This window comes from Rhinatrema bivittatum, chromosome 8 (genome assembly GCF_901001135.1).
Source record: "Rhinatrema bivittatum chromosome 8, aRhiBiv1.1, whole genome shotgun sequence".
In the NCBI taxonomy this organism is placed as follows: Eukaryota; Metazoa; Chordata; class Amphibia; order Gymnophiona; family Rhinatrematidae; genus Rhinatrema; species Rhinatrema bivittatum.
The window spans coordinates 259,524,829-259,540,194 of record NC_042622.1 but is presented as its reverse complement, the minus strand read 5'-3'; the positions used below and the strand labels follow the sequence as shown (position 1 = coordinate 259,540,194).

Sequence of the window (15,366 nt, the reverse complement as noted above, 5' to 3'; positions counted from 1 at the left end):
CTAACTTACTTCAGAGATTGAGAGTTGGATGTGCTGAAGGGCTTTTCCCTGTCCATGAGGGAAAAGCTTGGTGAATCAAGCCCTAAGGGCCTTACTCAAAAAGGAGTTTCCCATTCTCTGCCTATAGATAGAATCTGTATAGAATAGCCCCCCACCCCCCCAATAAGAGCAGATAAAGACCTCCAGGCCCAGCCAGTCTCTGCCCCCTTCTCCTGTCCTCATATACGGGACAGCTTCCACTGCTCAGGCCTTTCAGGTGCTCTATATACATATTTTAATACATTTGTTAGCTGGAGCCTAACCAGTGAATCAGCATGAAGCTGCAGTCCCTAAGCTTTGATTTAACATTTCCTGTTTGGTTTTTTTTTTTCCTTCTCCCTGCAGCCACACATGATTGCAGCCAAGGTGCAATTGGGTGGCAAGCTAAGGTGTTATTGGGTGGTGCTCCAGTGCCAGCAGCCATGCAATTATTTGGGTTGGATGTCCTGAGTGGGTGATGGGCAAGCGTGTGACCATGCGTGTGCCTATGTTCATAGAAATGCTTAGCAGCGTGGCACACAGGTGGGTCCTGAAGAGACAAAAAAAAAAAGCTGCAGGACAGAGTTCTCTGCAGGTCAGTACAGAGCCCTCCACTCTCCAGTAAAAGAAGATGCGGGCAAGAGGGCACAAGGGGTTAAAATACAGTGGGGCTTTCATACTGAGCATCAAAGAGTAGACGTGTCCAGAACTAGTGCACCAGTACATAAAGGCTTTACTGTGATGTGGTTCATTATATGTCCTCAGAGGTAAGGCTCGCCCCTCAACTTCGCCCTGCTATCAGGCCCCCACTGATGTAAGACTCAATCCCCCTAAACCTCACCCTGTACCAGGCTCTCTCTGATATAAGGCTCAAACCCCTAACTAGCACTCTGCTATAGGCTACCTCTGATATAAGGGTCACACCCCTAAATGTTCAATGCATCCTATCATATTCACTCTGATATAAAGCTCACACCTCTAAAATTCACCCTGCTACCAGGCTTCCTTCTGGTAGAATGCTTATGCTCCTAAACCCACTGATACCCGAGGATCTTTCTGATAAAACCCCTAAACATCACCTTACTATCAGGTTGTTGTTTTTTCCCTGCTGTAAAGCTCAGATCCCTGAAGCTCGTCTACAACCAAGCTGCCTCTGCTGTGAGCTCCTCTCCCTAATGATGGGGTTTGCTCTGTCACAAGACTTAACTAGAAAACAAACCTGCCTTAGCTTCTGCTCAAACTCCATTTAGCAAACCCCCTGGCTGCTTGCTTAACAATATCCCCCTCTTGCCCCGCAGCTTGCTAGAAAGGGGCCAGAGTGGCCCCCAGCCCCTCCTCTCCTTGCCGCCCCCTCCCCCAGGGAGGTGAGGCTCATACCTGTCATCCCAGATTGCTGCAAAACAAAACCAGGACCCCCCCCCCGAAATGCTGCTTTTCCCCCTGCTGCCCTTTGACTTTTTTTTCCTTAGCTGTTTTGTCTTGTCTAACGGGTACCAGGACCGCCTCTCCCCCCTTCCCAAATACAAAGTGAAGCGGCGGAGACAGATTGTGCAAGAGAACGAGAGCCCGGCGCCGCCGCCGTCCCCTTACCTTTGCTGCTCCCCTGGCAAAGTTTGTCATGCCAGCCGGCCGGTCCTTCTTCCAGTCAGCGGCAGCAGAAGCCGAGGCGGGAATGGCGGGGGAGGGCTTGCAGGAGGCAGGCACGGCGCTCCGCCCGGCGACAACGCGCGATCGGCCAGATAACGAGCGCTCCCCCCAGCGGGACGCGGCTGCGTCTGGGAGCAGGGCGAGGAGGAAGCCCGGCTCGCCGCTGCCGCACTCCCGCGAAGGCAGCCCGCGGCGCGCTGAGCGAGGAGCCCGATGAGGTCAGGGACGGGGCGGGCTTCTCCCGCTGCCGGAGCTGCCGTTTCCACCAGCGCGAGGATGGCTCGGGGAAGGAGACGCGGAGAGCCGGGGGACGAAGCGCGCCGGGCGCCTAGCCTGCCCGCGACGGGAGCGCTCTGCAGCCGGCCACTGGGGCTCGGGGGCTCGGCGGGGCATGTGGCACAGCATTCGCACGCAGGCTGCCGAGCCTCCTCTGCTCTCGCATGCTCGATCTGACTGCAAAACCAGGAGGAGACTGTGACATCACGGTCCTCTCTCACCAGCCTTCTCCTCCTGCCTGATTCCTCCAGTGAGGTCACAATCCAGTTGCTGTGACATCACTGTGCTTTGGAGCCAGCTTTCTCCTCCTGCCTCATCCCTCTAGTGATGTCACAGTCCAGCATCTGTGACATCACAGTTCCTTCTGGCTTATCTGTTCCTGCCTGAGCCCTCTAATAAAGTCACAGTTCCAGTGTCTATGACATCACAGTTCTTTCTCAGCAGCCTTCTTTTCTCCTGTCCCTCCAGTGGGTGTCATAATAAAGCTGAGCTCTAGCAGCATTTGTAGCTAGCATGGGGGAAGTTTCATAGTTAGGGAACTGTGTAGGTTGAAAGACCAGAGGTCCATCAAGTCCAGTCTGGATTAGCCTAACATGAGCTAATAGGAAAAAAAAAATCCTATTCCTTCCTTACCGCATGTAACTATAACATCATATCTTTTTTTTTTTCATATGTTTTTTTAATCATATTTTTTTTTTATCATATGTTTTTTTTTATCACTTTATTGTTGTTCACTCCTTGTTATTTGTAAACCAGCATGATGCGATTCCCTTCGCGAATGCCGGTATAGAAAAAACCTCAAATAAATAAATAAATAAATAAATAAATATCTACTAATACCTGTTTCCTCCAAACACTTGACCAATTTACTTTAGAACTGATGTTGTTAATGTAGTCATAACTACTACTGGTAAAACATTACACCATTTCACCATTCTGAGTAAAAAAAAATTCTTTCCTATGGAGGTAATAAAATCAGCTACCTCTTAACATCCCCTCTTCCCACCATCATTATAGGGATAGGACAAGCCATTTGCTTTTTCACTAAATTCAAGTGTAGAATCAACCTCAGGGCTAGAGCTAGTGCTGAGGTTGATCCCTTCTTGGTCTTTTGACAGAGATTGAAAAATTGTTGAATATGGCCATTAACGTGCTGCCACCCAACCCTACTGGGGACACAAGGATTAAACCTGTTTAAAAGAAAAGAAATGCTGTACAATAAATGGAGGACCCTGGAGATAAACTATTGTCATATTAGAAATGTTTGGCTAAAATCAAATGTAACAGCTGAGCCATGACTTAAGAATAGACCCTTCTTGGTCTTTTGACTGAGACTGAGACCTGTATAATGTATTGAGGGGTGGAGGAGGTGTTAATGCAGTGCCACCTGATCCCATTAGAGACCTGATTACAGGTCTCTAATGGGATCAGATGAGTACAAATCTTGCTCCCAATCAGACTCCATCGAACAAACCCTAGAGCGATGGAACACACACCTCTCATCAATAAAGCACCTACTATCACAACTATCCCTTACTCTCAATCACGCAAAAACTGAAATCTTATACATATCCAGCAAACCCCACCACCACCCCCCACTGACCCCTCCTCACAGCGTCCGACAAACCATACACTCTCTACAGTCAAAAACCTTGGCATCTTTCTCGACAACCAACTGAACTTCAAGAAACACATCAACAACCTACTAAAAGACGGATTCTACAAACTCCAAATCCTAAGAAAGCTCAAACTGCTGCTATACCCTCAAGACTTCCGAACAGTTCTACAGGCTGTTCTCTAAACTCGACTACTGCAACACCTTGCTACTAGGCCTTCCAGCCTCCACCTTCAAATCCATTCAACTACTCCAGAACGCTGCGGCCAGAGCACTCACAAACAGCAATAAATCAGACCACATCACACCCATCCTCAAAGACCTACACTGGCTTCCAATCCCTCAGCGATTACAGTACAAAACTCTAACCATCATCCACAAAATCATCCACAACAACCAAACCAATTGGTTGCCCGCCCACCCCCCTTCTCCTCCATACTCCCACACGGAGTCTTCACTCCTCAAACTCTGGCCTCCTACAAACACCGCACCCTAAAGCCACTCATTGGATATCAACAAGGGAACGAACATTTTCCTTTGACGGCCCCATCCTATGGAACAAACTCCCCGCAGAACTAAGAACAGATCCATCCACCCAATTTTTCAAGAAAAATCTTAAAACATGGTTATTCCACAAAGCCTTTCCAACATCACACACGAACCAACCCGAAACCAAACCCTAACCATGCACTCAGAGCAATCCCCTCCCCACCACCACACCAATAAATTCACCCCTATTACACCAATGCTAACTGCTCTCATTATATTACTATTTATGCTATTTATGCTGTCTACTTACACTATCTATTTAACTATTTATGCTATTTATCTATGCTACCCATCCCTATTACCCTCTCTGTTACAAAATATATCTAATGATAATTATTGTTACTCTGATAATTACTACTATTTATGCAATATATTCCGTTTGCTATACCATTACTATTTATGCTATCTTTTGGCACTATCTTTTTTACCCATGTTGCTACTATAACTCCTAATAACATCTCTCTAATCATCTACTGTACATGCCATAAATTATTTGTAAACTGATGTGATATGTAAATCAAACACCGGTATATAAAAACAAACAAATAAATAAATAAATAAATAAATTATAACCATTGCTAAGGTAGGAGGATTAAATCTGTTAAATCAGTGGATATGTCATGTAATAAACCTTTTACATTACCTCAGGTATAAACGAAATTACCTCAGGTACAAAAAAACTAGATTGTAAATCCTCTGGGGATAGGGAAATATCTACAGTACCTGAATGTAATCTGCTTTGAAGTGCCAAAAAGTGTAATATAAAAATAAAAAAAAAATAAAAGAAAATAAATAAATTTGAAAATCACGTTTCTGAGCATGCTTCAGAAGTCACAGGCCCCAGAAAAAGACAGCAAAGTACTACTATCATGTGTTATATGATTGCTTTGATTTTACAGAAATGTGGTATAATAAGATATTAAACTATACTAAATTTACATTTATTCACAATTATGAATCGCCTAACACTAAAAAGGTCTAGGTAATGGACAAGAATACAATTATAAAAAATACCAATATAACACTAGAATAAAATTGAAATCAAATATGCATAAAATTATTAATGGAAAAAAATCATAAAACATGATAATACAAAGTAAAATAAATATAAACAGACACAAATAGTAAAATAAACAATATTTAAAATAAAAATAGGTACTGTAGGTATTTCCCTGTCCTCAGAGGATTTACAATCTAATTTTTTTTGTACCTGAGGTAATGTAAAAGGTTTATTACATGTCATATTACCAAGCTCTATGAATCATCACCCATGCTCACAATGTACCATTTGGATAAGAGGTTTGTAGAGGCCCCAGGAGCTCCCTCAGGAGAGGGTAAGGTCACCACCTTTCACAGGTCAACATGGACAAATTGAGCCAGGACTGGATTTGCCCCATTACATCTATGGCTGTGAAGTTACAGTTTCTCTAGAGGAGGCAGGAAACTACAAGGCCCAGAATGCAGTGGGGCAAAGCTGGATCATGCTGGTAACTATTTGCATAAAGTAAGGATGTATGTCCCTAGTAAATTCTGTAATATCAGCCACATATCCATGTAGCATTGGCATAGCACAGGTGCAGCTGCAATTCTTCACATTTTTCCAAATTGTGCCTGGTTAAGCTTTGTTTAACTTGTACAGATCTCTCTCTCTCTCTCTCTCTCTCTCTCTATATATGTATATGTAAAATTTAATTCAGAGGGACTGGTGATGTTTTTGCAATGCACTGTATGCTAGTCTTTTCTTGGATAACAGAACCATCTATTTTACTCAGCTAGTGGGCGGGAGCCATCCAGAGGTATGGGGATGGGGGTTGTTTGCCTGGCAATCGCCAGGTTCGATACTGAGGAAGGGAACAGTCCATGGAGAGCACACGGAAGGGATCAGATTAGTCTTGCTTATTTAGTAGTAAAATTGTAACCTTCACACCACTCCTTTTTTTTTTCTGGTTGTTGTTCTCATAATCATGTAAACCCATTTTGGTCATGCAAAGACTAGAATGCACCAAAGGAGCTAGGCCAGAGCAGGAAAACCAGGACTGGATTAGTGTCTGTGATCATATATGGCTTCTGCTACCAGCTGTTCAGTAAGGAAGAAAGAGGCAGACAAACATAGAGAAAGAGAAGGAATGATGCAGATGTAAGAAAGAGAATACAATGTATAGATAATGAGACTAAGGAGGAGAGACAGGGAGAAAGAAACAGAGGGTGAGGGAATGGCTAGAGGACAGCTATGAAGGGAGAGGGAGAAGGAGATAGCTATGAGAGGTGTGACTTCCATGCACAGTGCACACTAAATATTATAGCATTTTGTGTAAGGAAGGGACGGTTGGCTCTCCAGGAGCTGAAGGCCCTGCAGGAGATTAGTGCTGCCCACAGATAAATGCATGTTGCTTTCTAGCAGTAAGAAAGAGCTCCCGCAGGCAGGAATGTGGGTTTTGTACCTGCTGTGCACAGGAGGGAAATTCGATATGAGGACTGTAGTGGGAAAAACACTAGCAACAGTATGGCTAATTCCTATGAAAAATTCAAGGCTAAATCAGACTTCTCTCAGTATAAGGTTGTCTTATCATCCTAAGAATGCTCTATACATAAGGCAAAACTGTTGTGGTGGAGAGAGGAGGATGCACTCTGTATTTTCTCTCATAGGAGGCAAAGAGATGTAGAGGCCTCTTCCCACTTTTCCCCCTTGACCTCTGGAAGTGCTGAGATATCCTGAGAGTGCTGGAGCCACTTCAAGAATCAGTTTTGGGACCAGCTCTGTTTAATAGCTTCATGAGTGACATTGCAGAGGGATTAGAGGGAAAAGTTTGTCTTTTTGTGGATGATACTAAGATTTGAAACAGAGTAGATACACCTGAAGGTCAGAGAGAATGAAAAACGATTTAAGAAAGCTTGAAGGAAAGGTTTAGCAGCTGGGATTCAATGCCAAGAACTGCACAATCATCATTTGGGGTGCAGTAATCCAAAAGAACTGTATGCAATAGGGGATGAAATACTAATGTGCATAGAGCAGGAGAGGAACCTGGGGGTAATAGTGTCTGGAGATCTAAAGGCAATGAAGCAGTGTGACAAGGCGATAGCTAAAGCCAGAGAGATGCCGGGCTGCAGAGAGAGAATAACCAGCAGGAAAAAAGAAGGTGATAATGCCCTTGTATAGGTCCTTGGTGAGGCCTCACCTGGCGTACTATGTTCTGTTCTGAAGATAGTATCACAAAAAACGATAAAGACAGGATAGAAGCACTATAGAGAAAGGCAACCAAAATGGTGTGGGTCTGTATTGGAAGACCTATGAGGAGAGGCTGAAGGATTTAAATAGGTATACCCTAGAGGAGAGAGACTTGCAGATACATGAAAAGTATTAATGATACACAGACATCAAATCTTTTCTGGTGGAAAGAAAACTGTAGAACTATGGATTATAATATGAAACTCCAAGGGGAATGTCTGAGAACAAACATCAGAAAATACTTATTCACAGTCAGGCCGATACAATATTGTGTGCTAAACCTAGCATACAAGTTAACGAGCACTTGGACGTGCGTTTTGGACATGTGTCCCTACCCCTTCCCCGATGCAATAAGGAGATCAGCTTGTCCCAAATGTGCATCCAAACTCGTGCATGTAAATTCCATATAGATGAGGTTACCCCCGATACAAAAAATCCCCGTGTCCAAGGCTCACTTTTTAACCCGTCAAATTTTACACCTGCTCTGTTCGCTCTACTATGTAGGAAGAACCACAAAAAGCAGCACCATGCAAAAAAAAGTCTTGAAGTAAATAAAAATTTGGGGGTGCACAATATACACCTACAATGTACATGTTGCAGGCCGCGTATATTGTGTGTGTGTATTGTGTCAGTAAATTAGCTGCTGCGGGATAAAATGGATGCTCATAAATTGAGCATCAGTTTTGGTAACCTGCACAAACGCTCTGAATGAGAAATTACTACTTACCTGATAATTTCCTTTTCCGTAATGTAGACAGATGGGTTCAGGACCAGTGGGTTATGCACCTCTACCAGGAGATGGAGACAGAGCAAACTAACATCACAATATATAAACTCCTGCAGTGACATCAGTCTGCCAGTATTCTCTTCAAAAGCAACTGAGGACAGACTAGCAATAAACTTGATTAAAAACAAATAACCATTTTAACACACAGCCAACATGAAACACTGTGCCCAGACAAGAAATACATTAACAATAGTCTAGGGACTGGAGTAACATTACCCAGGAGGACTATAACACAAACATATGGCAGCCAAGGGTGGGAAGCCAAACTCATTTGTCTACGTTAAGGAAAAGGAAATTATCAGGTAAGTAGTATTTTCTCATTTCCTAGCACATAGACAGATGGGTTCAGGACCAGTGGGATGTACCAAAGCTACTCCCAAATAGGGTGGGAGGCTGCCTGTGCAAAGGCTGCCTCCTCCCGGGCCTGCACATCCAGATGATAATATCTGGAAAAGATGTGTAAGGAGGACCACGTCACAGCTCGGCAAATGTCAGTGGGAGACCAATCTAACCTCCGCCCATGATACTGCCTGAGCCCTAGTGGAATGAGTCCTAACCTGAGTAGGCAGTGGCTTTTCAGCAGCCACATAACGCGGCTGTGATTACCTCCTTAATCCAGGGATCTATTGTATCCCGTGAAGCCGGTTTGTCCTTTTTACCTCCACCATGAAGGGCAAATAGGCGATGAGTCTTTCGAAAAGGCTTAGAAACCTCCAGATACCTCAAGACATGTCTCTTGACATCCAAGGGATGCAACAGGCGATTTTCCTCCACATCTCTTTCCTTTTCCCGAGACAGCAAGAAAATGGACTGATTCAAGTGAAAATCTGAGACCACTTCAGGCAAGAAAGAAGGAACAGTATGAAGTTCCTGGAGTCACCTGAAGGAACAGTTCCTGACAAAATAAGGCCTGCAGCTCAGAAATTTGACACACAGGACATATCACCACCAGAAACACCGTTTTCAAGGTCAGTAAGCGCAAGGAAGGGAGTGCATCGATCAAAATGTAAGACCCGCCAAAAAATCCAAAACCAGATTAAGACTCCACAAGGGTACTGGTAACCACAAGGGAGGATGAAGATATATCACTCCCCTCAAGGAACAGGCCACATCAGAGGAGACGATAAGGATTCACCATTCACCTTTAAGGAATTAAGGGCCAACCCTTTATTCAACCCATCCTGCAAAAATTCTAAAATGAGCAGGATCCTGTTTGAATGAGGAAGCACATCTCGATCCTCACACCAAGCCTCAAACACTCGCAAAACCCGTACATAGGAAGTGGAGAACTTTCATACTCGTAGCAAGGTGGCAGTCACCGCAGCAGAATATCCTCACTGCAATAAGCGAGCCTTCTCAAAGGCCATAGCATAAGACAAAACCAAGTCAGATCTTCGTGAAGGACAGTTCCCTGCTGCAACAGATTTCTGTGTGTCGGAAGACGAAGGGGGGAGTCTACCAGGAATCTTCACAGATCTGCATACAATGGTCTCCTAGGCTAATCCGGTGCCCTTAAAGCATCAACCCCTGTGGCCTTCGATCTTCTGAACCAATCTGCCTAACATGGGCCACTGAGGAAGGCATACAGCAGGTGGTCCTCTGGCTAAACCTGCACGAGAGCATCGATACCCATGGACTTCGGATCTCTCCTGCAACTGAAAAATCAAGGAACCATCGCATTGCCAACTGATGTAAGCCACCGTTGTTGCATTTTCCGATATTACCCGGACCGCTCAACCCTGCAGCCTGCCGCTGAACTGCAAGCATGCTAACCAGACCACCCAGGATTCCAGCCAATTGATGTTCCAGAGAGACTCCTCTGAATCCCAGCATCCTGACAGTGAGATCCCAACCTTGGAGGCTTGCATCTCTCATGAGTACCAACCAGTCTGGGGATGTCAGGGAAACTCCATTTCTCAGATAATCCACTTGCAAACACCACTGGAGATGAGAGCAGACTTCCATCAGCAGGTGGAGCCAAATCGAGTAGTCCTGAGACTGCAGGTTCCAACGAGACAGCAGGGAGCGCTGAAGAGGATGCAGGAGCACCCTCATCTATGGCACCATTTCCAGGGTTGCCGCCATCAAAATGAGTAATTGTAGATAGGCCCTCACTGCCGGATGTATAGTGTTCACCAAGAGACGCCTCAGTGCCACTAACTTCTGAATATGAGCTTCTGGCAAGAAAACTTTGCCCTGCCTCATGTCAAACCAAATACCCAGATACTCCAATGACTGAGATGGCTGAAAACTGCTCTTGGCTAGGTTCACCACCCAACTGAGCTCTTGCAACAGGGAGAACACCTTGTGGGTCACCAGATGGCTCTCTTCCAGAGACTTGGCCCGAATCAGCCAGTCATCCAAATACAGATGAACTAGAATCCCATCCTATCTCAACTCTGCTGCCAGCACCACCATAGCCTTGGAAAAGTTCTGGGTCGGAGGCCAGACCAAAAAGGCAACTTTCGAAACTGATAATGGCAACCCAACACCTCGAAATGCAGAAAATATTGGTGCTCCAATCAGATGGAAATATGTAGGTATGCCTCGGACAGATCCAAGGAGATCAGAAATTCCCCCGACTGCATGGCCATTATCCCTGATCAGAAAAATTCCATGTGAAAATGACTCACCTGCAAATGACTGTTGACCCCTTTGAGATCCAGGATGGGATGAAGGATCCCTCCTTCTTAAGCACAACGAAATAAATGGAATATCACTCCATATCTTCTTGAGATGTGGTACCTGAACCACAGCCCTCAGACTAAGGAGCCTTGAAAGAGTAGACTCCACTGCCTGCTTGTTTGCAGGGAGTGGCAGGGAGACACCTTGAACATGTCCCAAGGAACCCTGAGAAACTCCAGCACATATCCTTCTCACATCACCTCCAGGACCCACTGATCTGATGTGATCTCAACCCACCTCTGATAAAAGAGAGACAGGCATCTCCCTTCTCCTGTTCCTGGGAGTGGGTCAGCAAACCGTAATAGGGAGGCTCAGGAGGTTCCACTACCAGAGCCCATGCCTCGCTTGGGCTGTTTGGGATGAAAGGACTGAGACCTACTGAAAGGACGAATCCTCTAGAAGGTCGCTCCTCTGTAGGATCGAAAATGCTTGGATCCCCGAGCAAGACCTCTCCTTGTAAAGGAGCGCAGCTCTACTTCTTATCCTCTGGCAACCAAGGAACTGGGGATTCGCCCCACTTACTAGCCAGTTTCTCTAACTCGCTCCCATACAAGAGTGAGCCTTTAAAGGGCAATTTCGTAAGGTTAGCCTTAGAGGTCACATTGGCTGACCAATTTCTCAGCCATAACTGACGCCTGGCCACTATTATCGAAGCCACTCCTCTGGCCGAAGTATGGACCAAAAGCAGGCTGCATCTGCCAAAAAGGCGGCTGCTAGCTCCATAACTGCCCTGAAATTCACCCCAGAGTCATCGACCACCTGAGAGAGAAGTAAACAAGAGCAAGTCACCAGGGAAGGACAAGAAACTATCTGTAATGTCATTGCCACTGCCATTGTGTTTCCTTTACAGGTGAAACAACTCTTTTCCGGATTCTTGTTTAAGGATGGTCTCAATCCTTCAATCATGAACATCTTTCAAGGCCATTCCTCCCTCTACGGGGATAGTCATCCATTTGTAGGCTGCATAGAGAAGTGCATCGGAAAATTAAATGCTCTCTTACCAATAGATCCAAGGAAAGCAAAATGGAATTTTGAATCCTATACAGTTCTAACACCAGAATAATTTCCCCATCCTCTGAGTCAGGATTAGCCTTGTCATCCATGGCATCCGGATCCCTATCGGGACCTGCTACTGCTGATCTAGGTGTAATCCAGCGCTTAATAGCAGTAACAGGCTGCGGCTGTGCCCTGACAAGATTGAGCTGGGCTGAGGACTGCACCTGAAGAAAGGATTTATTTATTTATTTTTTATTTATTTGAAGCTTTTATATACCGAGGTTTAGCACATGCCTTCACCCCGGTTTACATTGGAACGAAACAATGATACATAGAACAATTGCAGCCCTTGCTAAAATTCTACCCCAAAAAAGTCAGAAGGATCCAAACCAGGAGACACCTATGCTGCACCCACTGAGATACCTTCCCCCGCTGAATACCCAGTTAAAGGAGTTCCAAGGTCAGGCGTTCCTCTTGACATGTCTTTTCCCAGGCCGTCATCAGGCTGGGAAGAACCAGGTGTAGTAAAATCAGAGGAAGATACATCTTCCTGAGCCTGCAAACAGCACTGGCTTTTTTATTTTAAGCTATAGGTGCCTTTTTTTTTTAATGCTTCCAAAAATTAGGCATCCAAAATTTAAGTGTCTAGCCCGGACGCCACTTTACCTGGATGCCCAAACCATCGACCGCCTAAGCGTTGAAACACTGGATGCTCAACCTGGATGCACAAACAGACGCACTGCCTGAACCAACTCTCCTGAAGAGGGCAGCTGAGCATACAGGCAAAGTGTGTGAAACAAGAGAAAAGCCTCAAAGTGGGGCCTAGCCAATAGAGGCTGCTCAACCCGCCAGGCTGCCACATCCCTTAAACCTAAGAACATAAGAACATGCCATACTGGGTCAGACCAAGGGTCCATCAAGCCCAGCATCCTGTTTCCAACAGTGGCCAATCCAGGCCATAAGATCCTGGCAAGTACCCAAACACTAAGTCTATTTCATGTTACTGTTGCTAGTAATAGCAGTGGCTATTTTCCAAGACAACTTAATTAATAGCAGGTAATGGACTCGGATGAGGATGAATTTCGGAATGGCACACCGAGCATGGAGACTGGGTAAGGAGGAAGCCCTACATGAAAACCCTCCTTATGCATCTCTGTATTTATATTATATATTTTTCTTTTTTTTTTTTTTTTTTTTTTTAAATCTTACTGAGCTCAGCCTTTCCCAACTGAGTACAGAGACAGTCTCCGGCTGCAGGGGGAGAGGGCATATGCCGTCACTGCCGCTCTCTGCTTCCTGCACTCGCTGCCTTTCAGCTGTTCAAGTAGCTAAGTCCACACTGGCTGAAAAACCAGCTACTGGACCAAGGCACACATCTGAGGGACCACGGAAATCACCTCAGGAATTCTCAACTGGGAGAGGGACCATTTTGTATCACTGCAGGAGAGCAGGGACATTAATTTTCTTTTTATTTCTCCTAAAATCTGAACCAATCCCCAGTAGGGAGATGCATGTCCACCATCTGCTGGAGATGAGAATCCTGGCAGGCTAAGCTTGTTATGAATCCGAACGTGGACCCCTGTTCCGAGGTAGAGTCAGCGCTACCAAAAAGGAAGTCAAACCTCTTCGGTCTCTACCGTCAGATGGCAAGGCCTGTTGAAGATGTACCGAAGGAGGCTTCACCCTGGAAGCGCGTGATCCCCCCAGGAGGAGCCCGTAGGGACACGGCCGTTGGGACTTAGGAGACTCCTTGAAGAGTGACGATGGTCTGGATGCAGGTGCCTCCTGCAGGTCGTGGATTCCAGACGGCTGGCGCCTCCAGCAGGTCGTAGTCAGTCCAGGAGTATTTGTCAAAGGATAGTCCCAATCCAGTCCAAAGGTCGAAGTCCAGCGAGAGGTCGAGAGCCAGTCCAGGAGCAAGCGGAAGAATGGTCCGAAGCCAATCCAGGAGTAAGAAGGAGAAGGGTCCAGAGCCAGTCCAAGTCAAAAACCAGAAGAACACCACCACCGGTCCGAGGGTCAGGAGCCAAAGAGTCAGTCCAACGAGGAGAAGAGCAGAAGCGGGATGGAGAGCAAATCCGGAACACAGACATAGGAACCAAGCACAGAGCCTCAATACCAAGGCAAGGTCTGGGTGTCAGACCTTGCCTTAAGTACAGGAACCAGGAGGCGGAGTCCCAGGGGGAGCCATGACAATATCCGGTCATGGCTCCTTTAAATCTCTTTTGCAGCCGCGCGCGCAGTTCCTAGGAGGCTGAGGGGGAGGAGCCGGACCGCCGAGAACCATGCGGCCGGGTAAAGCAGCGCAGTGGCCACGAAGAAGCTGCAACAGAGGGCTACCTGCCGCCGCGGGCACCATTGAAGCTCCCGGTGAGTTTCTTAATGCTGTGGCCGCTGACCCGGCCCTGGTCGCAGCTCACCGCGGCCATGACACCCGGCCGCGGGGTGCCGCGGCCGGAATTTCTAACAGAGGTCACTGCAGGAGTATATATATACTGTGACGTCAGTTTGCTCCGTCTCCATCTGCTGGTAGAGGTGTATAACCCACTGATCCTGAACCCATCTGTCTTTGTGCTAGGAAGTATTAATTTATTCACTGCTTCACTTACTGCTGATTGGTCCATTCACTGTCACATGTCAATGAAAGGAGCAATCCCCTTTCAGAAGGTTATACTGAACAACCAGATGAGGTTGTTATGATAGTGGACCCTTGAGCCATCTAGGAGATGAAGAGAGACTGCTGAAGGAAGGCCCGCAGAGGAACCAGTAGCCGGGAGGCGGATCAGGGCTCGGAGACCAGCAGAACTAAGCGGGGTCTCCTGGTGAAGAGAGTCTGAAGAACTGTCCGAGTCAAGGCAGGCGGAGGTGGAGCGGAGCCAGAAGAAGTTCAGAGTTCATGGCAGACAGCGGAGATGCAAGTCAAGGATACGAATCGGATGTCAGGGCAGACAGCAGACTAGTGGAGACCGGAGACAAACCAAGTATCAGGACGGGCAGCAGAAAGGAATTACCAGGAGCCAAGCTGAAGTCAGGAACCAAGAAGACAAGCCGAGGTGGAAGCAGGAGCTGGTGCAGGAGAGCTGGGATGGAGCAGGAACTGGATCAGGAACACAAAGGCAGGAACTCAGGAACAGATGAACAGCAACTAGCAACTCCAGAAAGTGAACCCTGTTGCAAAGGCAAAGCATGGAAGTAGACACTGGGTTTAAATACCCACCGGTGTCTGTCATCATCCTAGGGGCTGGGCCGAGGTTTCCCGCCGCGGCCCCTTTAAATCCCCCGCACGCATGCCTAAGGGGCGGGGTTTGCCGGAAGAGATCAGCTGCATCTCCCTCATGGAGATGCCACCGCGGAGAGGCCCAGCCACGGCCCAGGGAAGGGCAAAGGATGCTGCAAATCAGCGGGAGCCGGCAGCAGAGGAGGTGAGAGCCTGGCTGTGGAGTCCTGCGGCCGGGATTCGTAACAGAGATATTCTCCTGGGCGCCTGATGCAGAGTGCTAGGGATGCACAAATTATCCATTGCACATCCCTTTTAGTGCAGCAGCTCATTTGCATATCGTATCAAGT

At 46.6% G+C, this 15,366-nt stretch overlaps 2 protein-coding genes across 3 annotated transcripts in view; one reads left to right on the top strand and one right to left on the bottom strand.

Moving 5' to 3' along the window:
- The window catches only part of FLRT1 (fibronectin leucine rich transmembrane protein 1), a 367,021-nt gene extending 364,909 nt beyond the window's left edge, over positions 1-2,112 (bottom strand). Inside the window, exon 1 of the mRNA XM_029614731.1 lies at positions 1,609-2,112. The gene's annotated coding sequence lies outside the window, so the exon portion shown is untranslated. The remainder of the gene's footprint in view (positions 1-1,608) is intronic.
- The window catches only part of MACROD1 (mono-ADP ribosylhydrolase 1), a 1,081,925-nt gene that overhangs the window by 602,526 nt on the left and 464,033 nt on the right, over positions 1-15,366 (top strand). The window lies entirely within an intron of this gene.